The sequence below is a fragment of the Dendrobates tinctorius genome, unplaced genomic scaffold, assembly GCF_039654945.1.
Source record: "Dendrobates tinctorius isolate UK_male_01 unplaced genomic scaffold, ASM3965494v1 ptg000049l, whole genome shotgun sequence".
NCBI classification, from domain to species: Eukaryota; Metazoa; Chordata; class Amphibia; order Anura; family Dendrobatidae; genus Dendrobates; species Dendrobates tinctorius.
In genome coordinates, this window is record NW_027361717.1 from 24,399,465 (window position 1) to 24,425,228 (window position 25,764).

The following is a 25,764-nucleotide window of genomic DNA, read 5'->3' on the forward strand; positions in this document are numbered from 1 at the left end:
AACCAAACCGGCACCGTATCAAATAACCAGCCGAGAGTGAGGACGTGGGGATTTCTGGAAAGGGCAGCCTAAGATTAATTTTATATTTAATCGCCTAAAAGGTGCACTAGAAATATACAAGCATATATTTACAGAACAATATACAATTATGCAGTCAGGGGTGTAGTACAAAGGATAAGGTCTAGATAGGTTGCAATTACCGTGTTATGTAGCATGTGACCACAGGGAGGCGCTGAAGGATCACAGGTCCAAATCTTAGTTACTGGCTTTCCTGGCTCTGTCTGCTAACAGGTCCTCCAGCCAGAAGAAAAACTGAGCTCCAAGTGAAGAGCTATAATAATAATAATAATTATTTATTTTTATTTAGCACTAAAATATTCCGCAGCGCATTACAGTTGGACACATTATCATCACTGTCCCCGATGGAGCTCACACTCGAAATTCCCTATCAGTATGTCTATGTGGGAGGAAACTGGAATACCCAGAAGAAACCCACACTAACACAGGGAGAACATACAAACTCCTTGCAGATGTTGTCCTTCGTGGGAATTGAACCCAGGACTCCAGCGCTGCAGTGCGAACCACTGAGCCACCATGCTGCCCACTTAGCTTCTCCTCCCACACTCTGCGCCCACCCCTGGGCTTGTGCAGGCTCTCTCCTCCCATCTCTGAGAGTATGATTTCCAGTCCAGAACCGGAATGACCCACAACTTTCTGCCCGAAGCTCTGAATGGAATAGCAGCAGTGCCACTGGATTTGGCTGGATTTTATCTGCACATAAAGTACAAAATATGCCTCCCGAATGTAATTCCGGGTGGCTAAGCTTTATAATTCAGTAGTCTAGAGTGCTACAAGTGGCTAAGTAACATGGGTGCATGGGGAAAGGAACACCGATTTGGATAATGTGCTCGGCTAGTCTCAGAGATATTGCATTTTCCAGATTCAATACCTCATAGCCTTGCTGTTATTTGTTGTATGACAAAGCATATCCATGTGTTTCAAGTCGGACAAAAGACTTCAGTTTGCCTGTAGCTTGCAGGGGATTTTGCACCTTTTTGTCAAAAGCTTCAAAGGGCCAGTTCCTAGCTTTTTAATTAAAGATAAACACTGCATGGCTTTTTATGGCCTTGGGGGATGCCAGGGTGGGGGCACATTTCAGGAGTGGAGAGAACTGTACTTCATCCTTCACAGCCAGTCTGAAGAAAAGCGTTTAAGGACATGCTTAAAACTGTGGGTATTGGGTATCCTCACAAATTATCCTGGGTAATGCATTCCAAAAAATTTGTGCATCATGTGAGAAGTTTTGGACACAGGAGTGGGAGATTATGATTATTGAGGATGTCAATCTGAGGTCATTAGAAAAATGGAGGGCACGGGTAGGGTGGTAGACTGAGACAAGGGAGGAGATGTAGGGTGGTGCTGAACCGTGGAGTGCTTTGTTGGGGGAGAGTGACCAACCCTATGCCCCATTAAAAATAAAATAATTTAAAAAATACACATATTTGGCATCACTGTGTTTGTAAAGGTCCGATCTATCAAAATATAAAGTAAATTAGTCGGTAAACGGAGTAACGAGAAAAGAAATCAAAAACGCCTAAATTACATTTTTGCAATGAAATGCAATAAGGAGACATTAATACATCGTATCTACCCCAAAATGGTACAATAAAAACATCAACTCAAGGCGCAAAAAACAATTCCTCACACAGCCCCATAGTCCGAAAAAAGAAAACATTACGCATTCTGGAAAATGCAACAAAAGCTAATTTTTTTTTGCATTTTTTCACTATTTATAAAATAATTAAAAACTGAAGATGTTTGACATCTGCGTACTCGTACTGACCTGGAGAATCAGATTTCCTGGTCACTTTTACCATAGAGTGTACATGGTTAATAAAACAAACAAACAACAATTGTGGAATTGCAGTTTTTTTGCATTAACACCCTTGAATTTTCGTTACCGTTCTCCAGATCACTATGTGATAGAATGAATGGTGTCATTGAAAAGTGCAAGTCGTCCGGCAAAAAATCAAGTCCCTCACATGGCTATAGTGACAGAAAAATAAAAGTTTTGGCTCTTGGAAATAGGGGAAATGAACCTGAAACTGAAATAATGTGAAATCTCCATGTCAAGAAGGGGTTAAGAAGATAAATCAGTCAAGATCTTTAGGAGGGAAATTTCACCAACTCTTACTGTTAAATCTGCACTTTGCTGGTGTCTCACTGACCAGCCCACCCGAGGTGTCCACAGGGGTCTGCAGGTAGGAAGAATTACCAGTCAGGTACTGTTGTAATAACTTTTTGGATTTGGGGTAACTGAGTGATATGGACACATTATTATAGGGGCACATGACACCCAGGGAAAATCAGTGTATGTCATGTAGGATGGCCCTGGTGGCACAGAAAATTAAAGCTACGGTGTCCTTTTAATTCTTTTTGACGGCATTTGTATTTTTACCTTTTATTAATATTTATTTTCACTTATTTATATAACCTAATCATTTCCCTGACAGTCTGATAGGCAGCAGCTGAGATGTGTATTGTTTAGCAATAATGTATCACCCACAACAAGAAGTGATAAAGACAAACATTACATTCTGAAGCTATGTTCACACATTGCAAAGCAGGTTTTCCTTAGTTTTAGTTGTGTGTTTGGGGCGTTTTTGCTCCATTGTTGTCATGGTATATTTGTCTCTTGTGAATGTTGATAAAGTTTAGTGGATAAAAAAAATCTGATTTTACTTCATCGGGTTTTGACACAAAAAAATGTAGCAAAAACTGATACCTGCGTATCAGAAAAAGGCTGAAAAAACACTGAAAGTGACATGCTGCATCCTGCAAAACCCAAGGTATTGTATAAAATACTGAGGCCAAGAAACCAAGCTGTGTGCATGAGAATCCTGAAATCTCACAGACTTTGCTGGTGCTGTAAAATGCAGCTGAAAATGTGCTAAAAACGAATTAAAAAACGCTGACAAATCGTGTGTGATCATAGCCTTATAGTTTACAGCAGAGGATAACTTATACCAGATATAATCTGTATAGAATATCGACCAAAGCAAAAAATCTACTATTTACAAACATGGAAAAAACGGATTCTGAAATCTTTTCCAAGACAGATTTATATACATTTCTATTATATTAAAACAGATGGGATATTTCCATTCCCCATTCTCTGCCTCATTCACCAGTTGGCTGCAAACATGGCGGCCGGCTGCTCTGAGGTCACAATGCTATGCTCAGGATTAGCGGGTCACGCTCAATTGTGATGTCATAATGGCATCATGGAATGTGCTGAGGGTGTGTAATATCTGAGCACTGTGACATCAGCGCCATTTGTAGAGTTGATGCTTTTGCTGACACTTCACGTTGGTTGTGGAAGAGCGAACTAGTTTGTGTTACACATCTGGTGATTACTTCCATTGCTACTTTTTGATCTTTGATCAGAGCACAATAACACCGGTGCCACCGGAGAGCTTAGTCCTCCAATATTCTATCAGCCAGCTTCAGGTAATTCAGTCATGAGCGCCCGAGAGCTGCGTCAGCTGATTGCCGACAATGAGGCATGGCTGCACCGACCAGAAAATCAAGGTAAGTGATATTTGGGGGAGACAGACAATATTCCCACCCTATGGGGCTTTCTCGGGAGGCATTCTACCTGGGGTATGATGGACCACATATCAGCACAGTTTAGGTTTACCAAGTCGAAAATAAAGGCAATTCTTTCTAGGATTCCCTTCTCCCTAAACACCACAGCAGCAGATGGACCCATCACTATAGCCCAAAAGTGTTTGCTAAAACTGGGAATTATTCTGATAAATTCTCATTTGTTTATAGGTCAGGCCATAATTGTCCACAGGTTGAGGTCTCATCAAAGAGATCAGGGAAGACCTTCTACCAGTTATGGACGTCAGAGAGACAGCAATGCTGTCACTGAGAGGACAGGGAGACGGGCCCGAGATCCTCCAAGGCGTAGGGGAGAAGAAGAGAGAAGAGAAAGAAGTCGCTCTCCCCTAAGACCAGCCCCTGCGGAGCCCTCCAGAACATCAGGAGAGAGCAGCAGGGATGATGGCCATCAAGCAAGTGGATCTACAGCCAGCCCTGAATTTGAATTCCGGCGGCAAAATCCCGTCCCACCCAGCCGCAGACCCAGGGAGGTTCCAGCTACAAGCAGATATCCTGTAGGCCGTAGCCATTTTGATCGTCTATTTAACATCCTGCATGAGCTGCAGGAACGTCTATTTAACATGGAGCGTCAGCTGCAGGGATGGATTAGGATGACACCACCACTGCCACAGGTGGAGCCACCTGCACAAAATCAACCTATGCCAGGGAGACAGCAGGCTCGGAATGGCAGGAGAGCACTGCAAATTGCAAACCTCCCAACAAGGGATATATCACCACAGGAGGCAGAGTCATGCACCATCTGTATGACCGAATATGAGATCGGAGAGCAGGTCACAGTCCTTCCATGTGACCACAGCTTCCATCAGAGCTGTATTTCTAGATGGCTCTCCTCCAGCCCCCACTGCCCCCTGTGCCGTAACCACTGCTTCCAGTGAAGCACCATGTTCATGGTGCAGACAGTGGAAGAGACCATACTGAATTCCAGCCCAGGTAAGGGAGCAGTACATACATTAACACTACATTCATTTGAAGGCTGTAAAAAAAAAAAAAAATCACTTAATTTTCCTTTATTTCTGGTCTTTCGTTAGTTTACCATCAGCTTTGGTCAACATCTCACCAAGCGTTAAGGGCTATGATCAGAGAAACCATCTAATCACCAGATGGTAAGTTATCTACCATTACTTCTTCTCCCTCCGCCCCATGATATGTATATTACATGTAACATAGAATTAATTGTTTTTTTTCTCCATTTTGTAGACGGAAGATCCAAGTCTGGAGAACATTGAGGAATTAGATCAGAACGACTTTCACTTCATGTAAGTAGATATTAGACTTTCTTTCTTTTAGTCTCCAGCTCAGATTTAGTTACTTTTTATTAGGAATCTACTGATGGGATGTAATAACTTGGTGTCTTCTCTTTACAGAAATCTGCAGAAGTTACAGATCATTTCCATAATGATCCACAGATTCCTCATCTCTTCATAGAGTCGCTGACTCCATCATGTGCAGTGATGCTGATAACAGCTGCAGCCCCAGACTATGATATCGTCATATATTACATTCATTACAGAATATTCCTAAAATAAATAATATTTTCCATCTCTATATCTGGTTGTGACTTTACTATATAGAATGATGCTACGTAACATTAGGAGCAGATAATGGTAAGTGAGGGATTTACTGACTTTCTATCAGTTGGTATAGCGGTAGCGATAACAGTTAAAGGGGGAAAGGGGATGTCCAGCACTTTTATATTGATGGCCAATCTTTAAGAAAGGTCATTAATGTCAGATTGATAGGAGTCACATACCCAGAGTGAAGATAACGAGAGAATGTGCAGTCTGTTTGAGGTGTATCCTCTGTCTGAAAGGCAGAAAGTGAACATCCTTATTGGGCAGCTAACTGGTGCAGCACAGAGGGAAGGAGCCATAAAGCAGATTGACCCAGACAGTGTGAAAGATGGAGACAGACTGTTAAAGGAGCAATTTATTGAGGGACTCCTATACAGTACCCACCGAACACAGCTGCGCATGATAGCCCTACAAAACCCTGACCTAGACTTTGCAGACTTCAAAGACAGGGCTATTCAGGTGCTGCATGAACCAAATGTCAGCCGCCCAGCGCCCCCTAGGCGCCCAGCAATCACAAACCACAAAGCAGCAGCATCTTGCCCTCCCAGCCCTGTGGAGGCTGATGCACAGACTCTGGATAATGATCCATCTACAGAACTGCGCCTTCAGGTCCAAGAGCTGACCAAAAATATGACTGCACTTGCCAAAACTGTGCAGTCCCTGCAGGTGTTATCAAAGGAGAAGATCCAGCTGGCCTTCAGTCCAGAGGATGTCCCGTGGTTACAGAAGAAGAGGATCCCGCCACGCCGAGGGAGAGACAACGATCGCTATGACCAGGACGAACGTTGTTGTGAGTTCATTTTCCCCTTAGTCACTGTGGTCTGGTGAACTCCCTATTCTGGTAAAGGAAGGTAATGAGCCTGATTATCAGGCACCTGAGTCTAATGATGATGACTGGCTGAGTGGAGTCACGGACTGGATATAAGGCTGCCGACGCCCTTCTGCCCTGTGGGTGATTTCTCTGTGGACTTTTAGGAAACCAGTCTGATTCCTGCTCCTCTAAAGCTAAGTTTTCTGCTTTGCCTTTTTGCATTTGTGTTTTGTTTTTGTTTGCCTTGCTTTTCTGGATTCTGCCATTCCCTGCTGGGGTGAGCTGATTCTTCTTTTGCCTGTTGCTCTGTCTTCAGAATATTCCTGAGTACTGACAGTCTTTTTGAAGCCTAGCGTCTTCAGGGACTTTTTCACTGTCAGTCTGTTGGCTCTTATTTTCATAGGGTTTTTCACGGATTGCAGACAGCAGCCTTCCTGTCCTTTCCTATCTAGTTAGCTTGGGCCCCGTCTTTGCTCAGTCTATCTTTCTGTCTGTGTTGTGTTCTTTCTTCTTGCTTCACCGTCATTATATGTGGGGGGCTGCCTTTTGCTTTGGGGTCTGCTCTGGGGCAGTTTAGATTTCCCTTTCTGTCTTTAGGCTATTTAATTCTCCGGCTGTGATTGAGGGGTCTAGGGCATCGTAGGAACCCCCCCACGACTACTGCTAGTTGTGTTAATAGGTTCAGGGGTCTGCAATCCGATAGCTGTCAACCTCTCTGGTTTTCTGGACTTAGGTAGCATTTCTGTTTTTGCCTCCTACGGTGACTCAATCCTAACAGAATCACCCGCTATACCGCAGATCCTAGGGTACTCAATAGCAGGAAAGAATTGTGTTTAACAAAAAAAAAAAAAAAAGAGTGTGTATATTCTTTCCTCTATATCTCTGAGGCCGTAGGGGGATTTTTTTTTTTTCTCTCAATGGAGATAAAGCAATTGTCTGATCGTGGAATTTCCGCCTACCTTGCTCGTTTGCATGCTGTTGAACCAAAGATCCCTACACCTGATGTATTTTTTGGGGATCGATCTAAATTTTTGAGTTTCAAAAATAATTGTAAATTATTTTTTGCCTTGAAGCCTAACTCGTCAGGGAGCTCCGCGCAGCAGGTTAAAATTGTCATCTCTTTGCTGCGTGACGATCCCCAGGGTTGGGCGTTTTCTTTGAAACCAGATGATCCTATTCTGACTAATGTGAACGCATTCTTTCAAGCCTTGGGGTTGTTGTATGACGAACCTAATACTATTGATCAGGCTGAAAAGACCCTGTTGGCATTGAACCAGGGTCGAGATTCTGCAGAGTTGTACTGTCAAAAGTTCCAAAAGTGGGCGGTCCTTACTACCTGGAATGATAATGCCTTGGCTGCTCTCTTTTGGAAGGGTTTGTCAGAAGCCGTAAAAGATACTATGGTGGGATTTCCTGTTCCCTCTGGTCTGGACGATTCTATGTCATTAGCCATTCAGGTTGATCGGCGTTTACGTGAACGCAGGATTGCACGAGAGGTGTTGACACCGGTAGAACAGATGTCTGAACCTATGCAATGTGATAGAGTTTTGTCTAAGGCGCAACGTCAGGAGTTCAGAAGGCGTAATAAGCTGTGTTTTTTCTGTGGAGATGCCTCGCATATTATTTCTGTTTGTCCTAAACGAGAGAAACGCTTTGCACACACGTTTTCTGTTGGTGGTGTTCAACCTAAGTTTCTTCTGGCAATTACTCTGATCTGCTCCCTGCCCACATTTTCCGCCAAGGCTTTTGTGGATTCGGGAGCAGCGCTAAACCTAATGGACTTGGATTTTGCTAAACGTTGTGGATTTCCTATGACACCTCTGCAGACGCCTATCCCTTTGAGGGGGATTGATGCTACTCCTTTGGCGAAAAATAAACCTCAGTTTTGGATCCAGGTGGTCATGCGGGTCGCCCCAGACCATCAAGAAAATTGCAGATTTTTGGTGTTACATGGTCTGCATGATGCCGTTGTTTTGGGGTTTCCCTGGTTGCAAATTCATAATCCAGTCTTGGATTGGAAATCTGTGTCTGTGGTGAGTTGGGGTTGTCGGTGTGCCTGTAGTGAGGCTCCGGTTTTTTCCACCTCTCCTCAGTCGCATGATGTTCCTGACTATTTGGCGGACTTTTATGATGTATTTAGTGAGAATGAGTCTGCGTCCTTGCCTACTCATAGGAGTTATGACTGTGCAATTGAACTGAGCCCGGGGTGTAAATTTCCCAAGGGTCGGCTCTTCATTTTATCTGTACCCGAGCACGAGGCTATGCGGTCCTATATTAAGGAGGCGTTGAAGAAGGGTCATATTAGACCATCCTCTTCACCCTTAGGTGCCGTTTTTTTTTTGTGGCCAAAAAGGATGGTTCTTTAAGGCCTTGTATTGATTATCGTGCCCTCAACAAAATTACTATTAAATATCAGTATCCGTTACCCCTGATTTCGGATCTATTCTCCAGAGTTAGAGGTGCTTGCTGGTTTACCAAGCTTGACCTCAGGGGGGCGTATAACCTTATCCGCATTAAGCAGGGGGATGAATGGAAGACGGCGTTTAATACTCCGGAGGGACATTTTGAGTACCTGGTGATGCCTTTTGGGCTCACTAATGCCCCTTCTGTCTTCCAGTGCTTCATGAACGACATTTTCCGGGACTTTGTGGATAAATTTTTGATTATCTATCTGGATGATATTTTGATCTTCTCCAAGGATTGGGATTCTCATGTGGAACATGTTCGGACTGTGTTCCGGATCTTGAGGGAGAATTCCCTGTATGTCAAAGGATCAAAATGCCTTTTTGGAGTACAGAGGATTTCATTTTTGGGATTTATTTTGTCTCCATTAACTATTGAAATGGACCCGGCCAAGGTACAAGCCATTTATGATTGGGTTCAGCCCACTTCTTTGAAGGCCCTCCAGAAGTTTTTGGGTTTTGCTAATTTTTATCGGAAATTTATAGCAAAATTTTCTAGTGTTGCCAAGCCATTGACTGATCTGACTAAGAAGGGTGCTGATGTGTTGAATTGGTCTCCGGAGGCTGTTGCTTCCTTTCAGGAGCTGAAGCGAAGATTTACCTCCGCCCCGGTTTTGCGGCAACCTGATGTCTCACTCCTGTTCCAGGTAGAGGTGGATGCTTCTGAGATTGGTGCAGGAGCTGTTTTGTCCCAAAAGGATCCTGTAACATCTAAAATGAATCCCTGTGCTTTCTTTTCCCGAAAGTTCTCTCCATCTGAACGTAACTATGATGTGGGGAATCGGGAACTGTTGGCCATGAAATGGGCATTTGAGGAGTGGAGACATTGGTTGGAGGGAGCTAAACATCAAGTTGTGGTCCTCACTGACCACAAGAATTTGATTTACCTGGAGTCGGCCAAACGCTTGAACCCTAGACAGGCTAGGTGGGCCTTGTTTTTTACACGTTTTGATTTTGTGGTCTCTTTTCTTCCTGGAACTAAGAATGTCAAGGCAGACGCCCTCTCTAGGAGCTTCTTTGCTGATTCTCCTGTGGTGACCAAGCTTGCTACCATCTTAGGCGAAGGGGTAGTTCTTTCTGCCATCTCGCCCGATTTGAGACTTGCTCTGCAAGAGTTCCAGGAGGACAAACCTGAGCGTTGTCCCAGTGGAAAGTTGTATGTTCCTGACCAGTGGAAGAAGAGAGTGATGTCTGAAGTTCATTGCTCTGCATTGGCTGGTCATCCAGGTATTTTTGGTACTAGAGATCTTTTTGGTGGCCCACCTTGTCTCATGATGTCAGGAATTTTGTGCAGTCCTGTGGGACTTGCTCCCGGTCTAAACCTTGTTCTCGCTCTACTCTAGTGGGTTGTTGATGCCTTTGCCGGTCCCCAGGAGGCCATGGACCCATATTTCAATGGATTTCATCTCTGATATGCCTGTCTCTCAGAGAATGACTGTTATTTGGGTGATTTGTGATAGGTTCTCTAAGATGGTTCATCTTGTACCACTCCCTAAGTTGCCATCTTCCTCTGAGTTGGTGCCCCTGTTTTTGCAACAGGTGGTTCGCTTGCACGGGATTCCTGAGAACATTGTATCTGACAGAGGAGTTCAGTTTGTGTCTAGATTTTGGAGGACTTTCTGTTACAAGCTGGGAATTCAGTTGTCCTTCTCCTCTGCTTTTCACCCTCAGACCAATGGGCAGACAGAGAGAACAAACCAGACCTTGGAGTCGTATTTTAGATGTTTTATTTCCGCTGATCAGGATGATTGGGTTTCATTTTTGCCCTTGGCCGAATTTGCTTTAAATAATAGAGCTAGTTCTGCCACTTTGATGTCACCTTTTTTTTGTAACTTTGGGTTTCATCCTCGATTTTCTTCAGGGCAGGCGGAGCCTTCTGCCTGCCCAGGTGTTGACACTGTGGTGGAGAGAATGCACCAAATCTGGGACCAAGTGGTGGATAAGTTATCTCTCTCCCAGGAAAAGGCCCAGCGGTTTTCCAACCGACATAGGACCATTGGTCCCCAGTTTAAGATTGGTGATATGGTGTGGTTATCATCAAAAAATATTGCTATGAAGGTGGCTTCTCCTAAGTTTAAGCCTAGATTTATTGGACCTTACAAGATTTTGGAGATTATTAATCAGGTCTCTTTTCGTTTGGCTCTCCCTGTCACATTTAAAATCCATAATGTGTTCCATAAGTCCTTGTTGAAGAGGTTTGTTGAACCAGTTGTTCCTGGGGTGGCACCTCAGGACCCTGTATTGGTTGAAGGTAACATGGAATATGAGGTAGAGAAAATACTGAATTCCCGTCTGGCTAGACGGAGACTCCAGTATTTGGTTAAGTGGAAGGGTTATGGTCAGGAGGATAATTCCAGGGTCTCTGCCTCTGATATTCATGCCAAAAGATTGGTGCGTGCCTTTCATCGGGCTCACCCTGATCGCCCTGGTGGCGTGGTTGAGGGTTCGGTGACCCCTCCTCAAGGGGGAGGTACTGTTGTGAGTTAATTTTCCCCTTCGTCACTGAGGTCTGGTGAACTCCCTATTCTGGTAAAGGAAGGTAATGAGCCTGATTATCAGGCACCTGAGTCTAATGATGATGACTGTCTGAGTGGAGTCACGGACTGGATATAAGGCTGCCGACGCCCTTCTGCCCTGCGGGTGATTTCTCTGTGGACTTCTAGGAAACCAGTCTGATTCCTGCTCCTCTAAAGCTAAGTTTTCTGCTTTGCCTTTTTGCATTTGTGTTTTGTTTTTGTTTGCCTTGCTTTTCTGGATTCTGCCATTCCCTGCTGGGGTGAGCTGATTCTTCTTTTGCCTGTTGCTCTGTCTTCAGAATTATTCCTGAGTACTGACATAGTCTTTTTGAAGCCTAGCGTCTTCAGGGACTTTTTCACTGTCAGTCTGTTGGCTCTTATTTTCATAGGGTTTTTCACGGATTGCAGACAGCAGCCTTCCTGTCCTTTCCTATCTAGTTAGCTTGGGCCCCGTCTTTGCTCAGTCTATCTTTTTGTCTGTGTTGTGTTCTTTCTTCTTGCTTCACCATCATTATATGTGGGGGGCTGCCTTTTGCTTTGGGGTCTGCTCTGGGGCAGTTTAGATTTCCCTTTCTGTCTTTAGGCTATTTAATTCCCCGGCTGTGATCGAGGGGTCTAGGGCATCGTAGGAACCCCCCACGGCTACTGCTAGTTGTGTTGATATGTTCAGGGGTCTGCAATCCGATAGCTGCCAACCTCTCTGGTTTTCTGGACTTAGCTAGCATTTCTGTTTTTGCCTCCTACGGTGACTAAATCATAACAGGACGTCCCATCTGTCGTTGCTGCTGCAAGGCAGGCCACATTGCAAAATTCTGCCACCCTGGGGCAGAGGGACAACCCCAGGAGTAGGACCACAAGGCCCAAAGAACTGGCGAGCCAAGTATGTTGGAGGGCGACCGGTCCTTCCAGTGGTGATTGACGTCATCCCCATGAATGCTTTGCTGGACACTGGCTCTCAGGTGATGACTATGCCATATATCCTTTACAAGCGATATTGGGCTGACTCTGAACTTACTCGCGGCCCAAGTGATGAACTGACAGTAGATGCCAGCAATGGTCAGTCTTTGCCGCAAGTAGGATGTAAAGAGATGACTATTAAAGTGGGGCGAGTAGAGTTAAAATCTCAAGGTCTGATAGTTGTAGACATTGATCGACGAGAATGTAACCCAATGATGACCCTAGGTACTAATGTGATTGAAAATTGTCTTGCTGAGGTTATTGTTTTGTGGCAACAGGTAGCCGAGACTGCTGGTTCCAGTGAACAATGAGTCCTGCAGAAGGAGATCAAGGCGCTGATGCAAAGACAGCAGGTAGAACTGTCTGGCGGAGAAATTGGCAGCGTCAGAGTGAGTGATTCTTTCCCCATTGCGATACCCCCCAGATGTGAAATGTTAATTTGGTGTCGGGCAGCCATCGGCCTCAGAGGAAAAGATTACCAAGCATTGGTAGAGCCAGTGTACTCTGATAGCCGGCCCACTGTCCTGACAGCCAGAGGGGTAGTTGATGTTCGCAAAGGGAGAGTACCTGTACGCCTCTTGAATTGTGGGGCGGAAGAGGCCACAATACCTCGGTATGCCACAGTTGCTAAGCTGCTTACTGTCAGTAACAATGCAATACGGGCAGCAGAGCCCTTGGTCTCATCCGACCAGGTGGAGGACAATGGCTCTGTAAAGCAGCTGGAGGAGTGGTGGCAGCAGCTGCAGGTGGGAACTGACTCCATCACTTCATACCAAAAGTGGGGTTTACCGATTGACTCAGGAGTATGAGCGGGTATTCAGTAAATACCCTCTAGACTTTGGGAAGGCAAAAGGGGTTCAACACCATATCCCCACTGGAGATCATCCACCCATTAAAGATAGGTAGAGGCCTATACCCCCAACACAATATCAATGTGCCAAAAGTATGTTGTAGCCCCTGGGCAGCTCCAATAGTCTTTGTGAAAAAGAAAGATGGTACCATGAGAATGTGTGTTGATTACTGAAGAATTAACAGCATTACACATAAGGATGCCTAACCACTACCCAGAATTGAGGAGTCATTAACCGCACTTAAAACTGCTAACTATTTTTCCACCTTAGATCTCACTAGTGGGTATTGGCAGGTTCCCGTGGCAGAGGCAGACAAGGAGAAAACAGCGTTTACTACACTAATGGGTCTCTGCGAGTTCAACTACATGCCATTCGGGCTCTGCACCGCCCCTGGGACATTTCAACGGTTAATGGAGTGCTGTCTTGGACACAAGAACTTCGAGACAGTCCTGTTATACCTTGATGATGTCATTGTTTTCTCCAAGACTTATGAAGACCATCTGAAGCACCTGGCTGAGGTGTTTGAAGCCATGTCCAACTTTGGCCTGAAAGTGAAGCCATCCAAATGCCACCTCCTGAAGCCCAAGGTACAGTACCTCGGTCATGTAGTGAGCACAGAAGGTGTGGCACCGGATCCTGACAAAGTCACGGTCATCCGGGACTGGCAGAAGCCCAGCAACCTCCATGAGGTACGTCAATTCCTCGGGTTGGTAGGCTACTAACGAAGGTTCATCAAAGGCTTCACTGAGATAGCCACCCCTATGCAAAATCTTCTGGTGGGCCAGCCCAAGAAAGCCAGGAATTAGAGTCCTACATTTGAATGGAATGAGGAACTGGAGAGGTCCTTCACTCGAGTGAAGATGGCTCTCACAGGAGAAGAAGTTCTGGCCTACCCAGATTATGACCAACCATTTGTGTTGTATACTGATGCCAGCAACGTTGGACTGGGAGCAGTACTGTCACAGGTACAGAATGGCAAAGAAAGAGTGATCTCCTACGGCAGCAGGAAGCTTCGTCCCACTGAAAGGAACCCTGAAAACTACAGTTCCTTCAAACTGGAGTTCCTCGCCATAGTCTGGGCTGTGACTGAACGATTCAAGCATTACCTAGCTTCAGGCAAGTTTACCATCTTCACGGACAACAACCCGCTGACTCACTTGGAAACTGCAAAACTAGGTGCACTGGAGCAGCGATGGATGGCCCGGCTGTCTAACTATGAATTCACCATCAAGTACCGAGCGGTTCACAAGAATGCCAATGCTGATGCGCTGTCCAGAATGCCTAATCTGCCAGATGCAGGAGAAGACCCTGAGGCACTCGAAGAAATAGAGCTACCTGCCTTCCACTGGCCAATTGCGGCCCAACGTGCCCACGGAGTGAGAAATAGACGGTCAATCGTGAAAGAGGCCACCCTAAATCCATTGCCTCATCATGACTGGGCTGAAACGCAGGAGAGCGATCCCGTAGTCCACCTGGAAAAGGAGATGCTGTCACAAGCTGACTCACGCCCGGATCCAGATGCTCCTGAAGAAACCCAGCAGTTGTGGAAGGAAAGAGGCCGGCTGTTCCCCTATGAGGGAAAGCTGTGTCGGAGGAGTATCAATGCCCGCACTCATGAGCTGGTCTGGCAGGTGGTAGTCCCAAAGAGGGAGGCATCAATGGTCTTGGAAGCATACCACAATAGAGCTGGACACTTCGGATGGAAGAAGTTGGAGGCCTTGCTCCGGGAGAGATTCTACTGGGCTGGAATGAGGAAGGCCATTGAAAATTGGTGCCGGGAGTGTGGACAATGCAATCTGTGCAGAAAGGACCGCAACAGCCAGCGAGCTCCTTTGCAGCCAATAATAACCAAACAACCTATCGAGTTGGTAGCCCTGGACCACGTGAAGCTGGTTCCACGCTGTTCAGGCTACATTTATGCTCTTACCATCGTTGACCACTACTCGAGATTCCTGGTAGTCGTGCCTGTAAAGGATCAAACAGCCAGGACAGCAGCAAGAGCATTCCAACAGCACTTTTGTAGACCACACAGATATCCCGAGCGAGTGCTTACAGATCAAGGTCCAGTCTTTGAGGCAGAAGAAGTGTTCCACGAATTCTGTAACTTGTACGGTTGCAAGAAGATCAGGACAACACCGTACCATCCACAGACCAATGGCATGTGAGAAAAAATGAATCAGGTGGTGATCGACCTACTGAAGACCTTGCCTTTGGAAGAGAGGAATCTGTGGCTAGAGAAGTTGCCAGATCTGGTTGACCTCTACAATCACATACCTGTGAATTCCACCAACTGCACTCCAGCCTACCTAATGAGAGCAAGGCCTGGCAAGTTGCCTATTGATTTGGATATGGGAGTCCTAACACCTGAGGTAACATCACCAGATGCTGACTGGGATACAGAACGGCAGCAGCAGTACCGTAAAGTACAAGAGTGTGTAGAAAAGAGTCTAGCTCAGGCGAGACAATAATAGGAAAAGAACTACAATCAACATGCACCTGCAGTTCCCTTGTCACCAGGAGAACAAGTCCTAAAGAGGAAAAGAAGGTTGCATAAATTGGATGACCAATGGGAAGCTGAACCCTACACCGTCTTACTATCAAACTTCAACACCAAAGTGTGCCTTATCAGTAAGGATGGAGGAGAAGCATCATCAGCAGTATCGAGGGATCATCTGAAACTGTGCCCTCACCAGCTAAAGGAAAGGATGGGAGAACAAAACAACCTTCAACCCCTAGAAGAAAAGGTCAGCACTGTACTCGGAGAATTTCCTGCAAACTGGACAAGAATGGATCAAGCCATCGTAGTTCCTGTCCTAATCTTTCCCCAGCCTACTGCAACTGAAGTAGCAGAGACTCAAGAGAACCCTGAAAATCAGGAAGTTCAGGCAGCGGATGCTACACCAGCAGTGGAGTCAGAGAATCTTCGCCCTGCCAGTGATGAATCTGTCATGCCCAAAGTGAGTCTAAGAGTTCGCAGACGGCTACTACCCAGTTTACCAATGCCAGTGCTATGTAGATCTGTCCGTAGTACCAAAGGTATGCCAGCCCTAAGGTTTCGTATCTAAATAAGTTATACAAATGGTAAAATGTAAATATGCAACTGTTTAAGTTTATGTGCCTACAGAGACTCTGTAATAACTTTTGAAGATCTTATTTTGTTTTGATGGACAATTGGACCACAGGACTATGTGTGGTCAAAACTTAACTTGTACATACATCTCATATGTTTTTCTAGATTACAAAAGCCATTATGCTATTCGTATTTCACACATTTCATATTTGATATGCCTTAATGCAATTGAGTGCAACCATTTCCTTATTTGATATTTAAGCTGTTTTTTGGTATGCACCTATTCAGACTAGTTCTAGATGTGCCGTCAGTTTTTTCTGTCATTTAAGGCTGGTTTCACATTAGCGCATTTTCAGCGCGCGCACGGCCGGGGGTAGCTCCGCCCCCGAGCCGGCTCTCTGCCCGGCGTGCCCGCCCCTTCCTTGTAGCGCCGCCTCCTAGCGGACAGCGGCGCCTGCGATCGGCGCACCCTATCTTTAGCATAGGGTGCGCCGATCGTGCGCAGGCCGTGCGCTAGTTGCGCTTTGACCTGCGCTGCGCACTTTTGACGGTGCGCCGTGCGCGCCAAAATCAATCTTTTCGGATTTTGGCGCGCACGGCGCACCGTCAAAAGTGCGCAGCGCAGGTCAAAGCGCAACTAGCGCACGGCCTGCGCACGATCGGCGCACCCTATGCTAAAGATAGGGTGCGCCGATCGCAGGCGCCGCTGTCCGCTAGGAGGCGGCGCTACCCCCGGCCGTGCGCGCGCTGAAAATGCGCTAATGTGAAACCAGCCTAACTTGTACATAGTTACCATGCTCAGGAAATGGACCATGGACATTGACGCATGGACTAATCGTCATCAGGACTATTTTTGAGCTTTAGTTTTTGTATTTTTCACTTTTTGGAAATCTTGTTACATTTACAATTGTTCATTTGTTTATATGTTTGCATGTTTTTCTTCAGTCCGGGAGTACTGAATTGCACTAGGGGGAATGTGGTGCCCCCAGGAATATGGTCGCCACAGTGGCATTACCTTCCTCCTAGGGAGTGTGATGTTATGCTTGGAAGCAATGAAGGGTCTCTCTGCCAGTTAATCACCACACAGTTCTCATTCCAGGCCAGCAGAGGGAGCTCAGAACCATAACTGGGGGAAAAGCTACTCTCTGGGGGCCAGGAAGGGGAAATTAGGAGTTCGTGTGAGGAGGGCAACGTGTGTGTGGACGTGGAGGAGAGGAGCTGGAAGATTGAGCAGAGTTGAGTGCACACTTCTAGCTATAGCGCATGATCTGGAGCCCGGTCTGCAAGGTTGTATGGATACTGATGTTCCTGCAGCAGAAACCGGAGGAATAAGAAGCTGTAATTGCTCTGTTCCCATGTAAGACTCAGAGGCACAACAGCAACGGGTGAGCCAGAAGAAGAAGAAGGCTACAGCTGTCTGCCATACGAGGGAGTTCTAAATGAGAACAAGCAAGTGGAACTTCAGTGTAACACCGTACTGCAAGTGTAGATAAGCACTAGAAAGGAGACTACACAACCAATCTGATAGAGAGATTCCTAAGTTGCTTCCAGGCCGGCCAGCCTCTGTTCCATCTGTAATCTGGAATTCTGGACTGCATTTACCAAGCAAAGTAAAGGTAAAAGAAACTGCACCCTATTGTGTCCTTGCCTTCTTCCTGCAAACTCTCCAGCACTGCTACATCTCTGTGCCAGACACTACACCCTCTTCCTCAACACCTATCCTCTTCATCTACTCTGCCCTGGGACTGCAGCCGTGCCTGTGGAGGGCTAAAACATCATTGCTGCACCACACCATCTGTCCCAGAGGATCTGTTTGCAGTGTCGGCTTAACCCCTTTATTGCTGAGCACCACAGGTGGCGTCATCTATCATCCACTCATAAACTTTAACCAGCCATGCTTTAACCCCTTTTTACATGGACGCCCAGGGCCACGGACCGGGTCACCGCTACTGTGACACTTCCCTCTGAGATACCGGCCCGGTACCGAGTACCCCACTGCCCTGGCGGGCGATCCACTTCTCTCTGTCTTCTAACAACAAGTGTCATATCTTGGTAAATCTGCAAAAAATGATGGAAGGGGATGGAATTGGTGGGAGATTAGGAGAGGGGAGGAGGGAGACATCAGCAAAGGGGTGTCAATCAAGACGGTTCAACTTATGGCAGAGGCTTGGGAGGTAAATTAAACGTCTCAGAAAAAATGGAAGTGGAAAAATGTTTATGTACAGTTGAAAACGAGGGTGGTTTCAAGTAATCAGTTGAGAGGAGGGGGGGATTTGGAAAGTAGTTTTTCTAGTTCATGCGACACGGCCGGGAAAAAGAGCAATCATTTTAAGGGATTATGGTTAGGATAGTAACGTGGAATGTTAAGGGACTCAGATCTCCATACACACTAAATATGATTTTACGTCATCTTAAGAAGCTTAAAACTGATATTGCTTTATTGCAGGAGACACTTGCGGAAAGAGGATTTCTTCCGTATGAACAAGATGTGGGTGGGAGGGAAAGATGTATGGGTCGGCATCACAAGGTAGGACGGCAGGAGTGCACACACGGTGGAGTCACAAAAATCAGATGAGGAAGGAAGATATTTGCTCCCAACACGGAACAAAAAAAATTTTTTGAAAACATAACAAACAGGATATTACTTGATGGAGAAGTGTGTAAAATGGTGGGTGATATGTGTGTTAGGTGGGCACCACAATATTTAACACATGAATGACTTAGCTGGGTGCAGCACAGTGCCAAAGGTACCAAGGAAAAAAAGAAAAAGCACAGAAAAAGCGCACTCACAGCCAGATGTAGATATGCAAAAAGGACTTTTATTAATCAAACAAATGCCAGGAAGGCCGAATCTAATATATAAAGCTCAAAGTGTGTATGTATGTATGTATGTGTGTGTGTGTGTGTGTGTGTGTGTGTGTGTGTGTGTGTGTGTGTGTGTGTGTCCGGGATAGGCATCCGCACCGTCGCAGCTACAGCCACAAAATTTGGCACAGTCACACGTCTGGACCCCGAGAGCGTCCTAAGCTATGTTGTGAGGCGAAATTTTAACCCCGCGCGTTCCAATTCACCAAACAATTTTGCCCCCGTCTACATACTGGGGAAAAAGTGTGTGTGTGTTAAGCCCCGCCCCTCATTATGTCATAATGCCCCTATTTGCATACTGGGGAAGCAGTGTGTGCATATCAAGCCCCGCCCCTCATTATGATGTCACAATGGTTGCCATGGCGACGCTGATGTCATCATAGGTTGCAAGCCCTGCCGCCGCTCATTATGATGTCATAATGGTTGACTATGAGATGGAGGATGTGTGATGGGTATATGGGCACTGGACTATGGGATGGAGGATATGTATGACGGGTATATGGGCTCGGGACTATGGTATGGCGGATGTGTATGACGGGTATATGGGCACTGGACTATGGGATGGAGGATATGTATGACGGGTATATGGGATGGAGGATATGTATGAAGGGTATATGGGAACGGGACTATGGTATGGAGGATATGCATGATGGGTATATGGGCACGGGACTATGGTATGGAGGATATGTATGACGGGTATATGGGCAAGGGACTATGGTATGGAGGATATGTATGATGGGTATATGGGCACGGGACTGTGGGATGGAGGATATGTATGACGAGTATATGGGCACGGGACTATGGGATGGAGGATATGTATGACGAGTATATGGGCACGGGACTATGGGATGGAGGCTATGTATGACGGGTATATGGGCACGGGACTATGGGATGGAGGATGTGTGATGGGTATATGGGCACTCGACTATGGGATGGAGGATGTATGATGGGTATATGGGCACTTGACTATGGGATGGAGGATGTATGATGGGTATATGGGCACTCGACTATGGGATGGAGGATATGTATGATGGGTATATGGGCATGGGACTATGGGATGGAGAATATGTATGATGGGTATATGGGCATGGGACTATTGGATGGAGGATGGGTATTCGGGCACTCGACTATGGGATGGAGGATATGTATGATGGGTATATGGGCACGGGCCTATGGGATCGTGGATGTGTGATGGGTATATGGGCACGAGACTATGGGATGGAGGATTATTATAATTTGTTATAACTAACCACAGTTAGCTACTATGCCCGGGCAACGCCGGGCTCTTCAGCTAGTACATGATAAAAACAATTAAAAAACACCAAAATGGAGAGGGTGGGAAGGTGGAATAAGAGCATGCATATGTAAATAAAGCATACAAAACATGATGTAACAAATAATATTAAATCTCAACAATGCTCTTTTCTCCCAGCAAGTGTGACAGTTGATATATTGGATTACTTAATTTATTTATTTGTCTCTGATCTCCAAAAGAAGGTCCAAACTATAGCCAATCTAATATATAAAGTTCAAAGTGTGTATGTATGTATGTATGTGTGTATGTATGTCCGGGATAGGCATCCGCACCGTCGCAGCTACAGCCACAAAATTTGGCACAGTCACACGTCTGGACCCCGAGAGCGTCCTAAGCTATGTTGTGAGGCGAAATTTTTAACCCCGCGCGTTCCAATTCACCAAACAATTTTGCCCCTATCTACATACTGGGGAAAAAGTGTGTGCGCGTCAAGCCCGGCCCCTCATTATGATGTCATAATGCCCCTATTTGCATACTTTGGAAACTGTGTGCGTATCAAGCCCCGCCCCTCATTATGATGTCACAATGGTTGCCATGGCGACGCTGATGTCATCATAGGTTGCAAACCTCGCCGCTCATTATGAGGTCATAATGGTTGACTATGGAATGGACGATGTGTGATGGGTATATGGGCACTGGACTATGGGATGGAGGATGTGTGATGGGTATATGGGCACTAGACTATGGGATGGTGGATATTTATGACGGGTATATGGGAACGGGACTATGGGATGGAGGATATGTATGATGGGTATATGGGATGGAGGATATGTATGATGGGTATATGGGCACTTGACTATGGGATGGAGGATGTGTGATGGGTATATGTGCATGGGACTATGGGATGGAGGATGTGTGATGGGTACATGGGCACGGGACTATGGGATGGAGGATGTGTGATGGGTATATGCGCACTGGACTATGGGATGGTGGATATTTATGACGGGTATATGGGAACGGGACTATGGGATGGAGGATGTGTGATGGGTATATGGGCACTAGACTATGGGATGGTGGATATGTATGACGGGTATATGGGCACTGGACTATGGGATGGAGGATATGTATGATGGGTATATGGGATGGAGGATATGTATGATGGGTATATGGGCACTTGACTATGGGATGGAGGATGTGTGATGGGTATATGTGCATGGGACTATGGGATGGAGGATGTGTGATGGGTATATGGGCATGGGACTTTGGGATGGAGGATGTGTGATGGGTATATGGGCATGGGACTAGGGGATGGAGGATGTGTGATGGGTATATGGGCACTCGACTATGAGATGGAGGATATGTATGATGGATATATGGGCACGGGACTATGAGATGAAGGATGTGTGATGGATATAAGGGCACTCGACTATGGGATGGCGAATATGTATGATGGGTATATGGGAATGGGACTATGGGATGGAGGATATGTGATGGGTATATGGGCATGTGACTATGGGATGGAGGATGTGTGATGGGTATATGGGCATGGGACTATGGTATGGAGGATATGTATGATGGGTATATGGGCACTAGCCTATGGGATGGAGGATATGTATGATGGGTATATGGGCACGGGACTATGGGATGGAGGATAATTATAATTTGTTATAACTAACCACAGTTAGTTACTATGCCCGGGCAGCGCCGGGCTCTTCAGGACCCCGAGAGCGTCCTAAGCTATGTTGTGAGGCAAAATTTTAACCCCGCGTGTTCCACTTCACCAAACAATTTTGTTCCTATCTACATACTGGGGAAAAAGTGTGTGCGTGTCAAGCCCCGCCCCTTATTATGATGTCATAATGCCCCTGTTTGCATACTGGGGAAACAGTGTGTGCGTATCAAGCCCCGCCCCTCATTATGATGTCACAATGGTTGACTAAGGAATGGAGGATGTGCGATGGGTATATGGGCACTGGACTATGGGATGGAGGATATGTATGATGGGTATATGGGCACGGGCCTATGGTATGGACGATATGTATGACCGGTATATGGGCACGGGACTATGGGATGGAGGATGTGTGATGGGTATATGGGCACTGGACTATGGAATGGAGGATATATATGATGGGTATATGGGCACTCGACTATGGGATGGAGGATATGTATGATGGGTATATGGGCATGGGACTATGGGATGGAGGATGTGTGATGGGTATATGGGCACTCGACTATGGGATGGAGGATATGTATGACGGGTATATGGGCACGGGACTATGGGATGGAGGATGTGTGATGGGTATATAGGCACGAGCCTATGGGATGGAGGATGTGAGATGGGTATATAGGCACGGGCCTATGGGATGGAGGATATGTATGATGGGTATATGGGCACGGGCCTATGGTATGGTGGATATGCATGATGGGTATATGGGCACGGGACTATGGGATGGAGGATAATTATAATTTGTTATAACTAACCACAGTTAGTTACTATGCCCGGGCAGCGCCGGGCTCTTCAGCTAGTATATAATATATGATTTCACAATAAAGTGAACAATTATGGCAAGTGGACCTGAATCTTAATAAACAAGAGGCAATGTGCCTGATACACATATGTGGGTGAAAAGAGACAATGTCAATTTTACATAGTAATAATGTGTTCAAACAGAGCCACGTAATGAACAAAAACCATTCCATCCATGTAAAATAAAAAAAAAAGAGAAATTCCCCTGATGAAGCTGCAGGTTGCAGCGACACTCGCTGGGTGCTGGAGGGCAGTGTGATCTCCCTCGGTAAATATTATGTGATTCCTATTGATTGCTTTTTGTTCTCTCCTTTTTTTTTTTTTTTTTTCTTATTTTACATGGATGGAATGATTTTTGTTCTTCTTTTGGAGATAAGAGACAAATAAATAAAGTAATCCAATATATCAACTGTCACACTTGCTGGGAGAAAAGAGCATTGTTGAGATTTAGGCTGTGTGCACACGTAGCGATTTTTAAGCGTTTTTGCCTCGATTTTCGGCGCGAAAACGCTGCGAAAACGTTTAAAAATCGTGTACAGAACGCACCCCATGCATTCCTATGGCATTCCGCACATGCTGTGCTAATGCTGCGCTTTTTTCCGCGGCGGAATCGCATCGCGGAAAAAATCGCAGCATGCTCATTCTTTGTGCGGAATCGCAAAGAATTGCCGCGATTCCGCACCCATAGGAATGCATGAGAATCGCTTACTTCCCGCATGTGGCTATGCCCACCATGCGGGAAGTTAAGCGTCTCATGTGCGGTTGGTACCCACGGTGTGGAGGAGAGGAGACTGTCCTCCAGGCCCTGGGTACCATACCCCTGTAAAAAAAGAATAAAAAATAAAAAATCGGGGTATATTTACCTTCCGGCGTCCCGCGATGCATTCCCGGCCTAAGCGTTCCCAGTAATGCCTTGCGGCAAGGTCCTGTGATGACGTAGTCTCGCGTGACTCTAGCGGTCTCGCGAGATCGCTATAGCAACGCGAGACTACCTCATCACAGGTCTCGCAAGGCATCGCTGGGAACGCTGAGGCCCGGGAATGCATCGCGGGACGCCGGAAGGTAAATATACACCGATTTTTTATTTTTTTTTAGCATTTTAACATCCTATCTTTTACTATTGAAGCCGCATAGGCAGCCTCAATAGTAAAAACCTGGTCACACTTGTCAAACACTATGTTTGATGAGTGTGACCAACCTGTCAATCACTTTCCAAGCGATGCTTCAAATCGCTTGGAAAGTGCTTGAATATCGCACGCGAAAATCGCAGCAAAATCGCGGTAAAATCGCGGTGAAATCGCACGGAAAAAAACGCGCGATTTCTGGGAAGGAGTCCGGTTTTTAGTAAGCGTTTTAAAACGCTACGTGTGCACATAGCCTAAATATTCTTTGTTACATCATGTCTTGTATGCTTTATTTACATATGCATGCTCGTATTCAACCTGTCCACCGTCTCCATTTTGGTGTTTAATTGTTTTTATCATGTATTCGGCCTTCCTGGCATTTGTTTGATTAATAAAAGTCCTTTTTGCATATCCACATCTGGCTATGAGTGCGCTTTTTCTGTGCTTCTTTTTATTTCTTTTTTTTCCTTAAAATGGTGGGTGGTGATTTCAACACTGTAGTCTCCCAGGAAGAAGACAGGAGAAGCCAGGGGAAACAGGGGAGGCATACGGAGGGACCTTTAAAAGCCATGTTGGAAACCACAACCCTACACGACTGCTGGAGAATGTATCACCCACAAGAGAGAGAGTTTACGCACTACTCACACCCGCATGATTCGTGGTCGCGGATTGATCTTCTTTTGACAAGTGAGACTTTGATACACAGGGTGGAAGGGACTGACATAGAAAACATGGTGATTTCAGACCATAGTCCAGTGGTAGCAAGTGTAGCTGACAAAGCTCAGAGAGGAGAGGACTACATTTGGCGATTCCCCACTTTCTTGGCGACAGACGAAAACTTTCACAGGATATTGAGAGAGTGGTGGGTGGAGTACACACTGATGAATCAGGAACATAGAGGAGAGATAGGGTTGTTTTGGGAGACGGCCAAGGCAGTACTGAGGGGGAAAGTGATGGGATACATGACGAAGGCAAAACGACAGGCGCAAGTAAAATTTCAAGAAGCTAGTCGGTTAGTTAGGGAAGCATATACGGTCTTTCTGGAAAAACCATCAAGGGTGACAAAAGCAAAGTAGATGGAGGTGAAGGGAGACTTTGAAATCTGGGCGGAAAGAAAATATGTACAAAACGCAACAGGAGGCTGACTTGACGTGCTACGGGAATAAGGCTTTGGAAACAAAACAACAGATCCGAAGGAAATAAAGGATATCCTGGGAGACTTCTATGCAGATCTATACAAAGAGGAGGGGTTAATGAGGAGGGGGGGGAGGAGAGGAATGGTTAAGGGGAACGCAAATGACTAGGTTTACCGAGGAGCATCTACAGATATTGAATAGGGGGGTGACGGAGGAAGAAATAGGGGAAGTCATAGGAAAGATGAGTTCAACGAAAGCCCCGGGACCAGACGGGTTCAATGGCAGTTTCTTCAAGATTTTAAAGGAACAAATTTCACCTATATTGAAGGAGTTATTTAATAAGATGTTAGGGGGAGAGCGAGTATTGGCTACCCTTAACACAGCATACTTAAAGCTCATCCCTAAAGCAGGAAAGGACCTAAAGGACCCAACTAGTTATAGGCCAATCTCGTTAATCAACCAGGATCTGAAAGTTTTGGCAAAGTTGATGGCTACTAGATTGACATCGATATTGCCAGAGATTATAGATCTCCCCCAGGCGGGATTTGTCAAGGGGCGCTCAGCAGTGACGAACATCAGGAAAGTAATGTTGGCAGTTGACATAGCTAAGCGGAGAGGGGGAGAAACTCCAGCCTTGATCACTTTGGATGCGGAAAAAGCATTTGACAATGTGAGGTGGTCATGGCTGGAACAGGTGTTAAATCATCTGGGTTTGCATGGCGCCTTTAGAAATTTTGTGCAGGTGCTGTACGCGAATCCTCAAGCTAGGGTGAACACCCCGGGATTCTTATCAAGAACGTTTCCTTTGTTAAAGGGAACCAGGCAGGGTTGCCCGATGTCACCTTTGTTATTCAATTTAGCTATCGAACCATTGGCTAGACGTTTGAACGGTGTACGATGGTTTGAAGGGATCAACGTGGAGGCCAGAGCAC

The 25,764-nt window shown here is 45.9% G+C and overlaps 1 protein-coding gene across 4 annotated transcripts in view; it reads right to left on the reverse strand.

The window, feature by feature from the left end:
* The window catches only part of LOC141091148 (uncharacterized), a 207,259-nt gene that overhangs the window by 146,826 nt on the left and 34,669 nt on the right, over positions 1-25,764 (reverse strand). For 3 of the 4 annotated variants that reach the window (XR_012232432.1, XR_012232431.1, XM_073576545.1), the window contains exon 2: positions 201-331. The exons of the other annotated variant lie outside the window; for it this stretch is intronic. The gene's annotated coding sequence lies outside the window, so the exon portion shown is untranslated. The remainder of the gene's footprint in view (positions 1-200; positions 332-25,764) is intronic. 4 annotated transcript variants of the gene reach the window in all.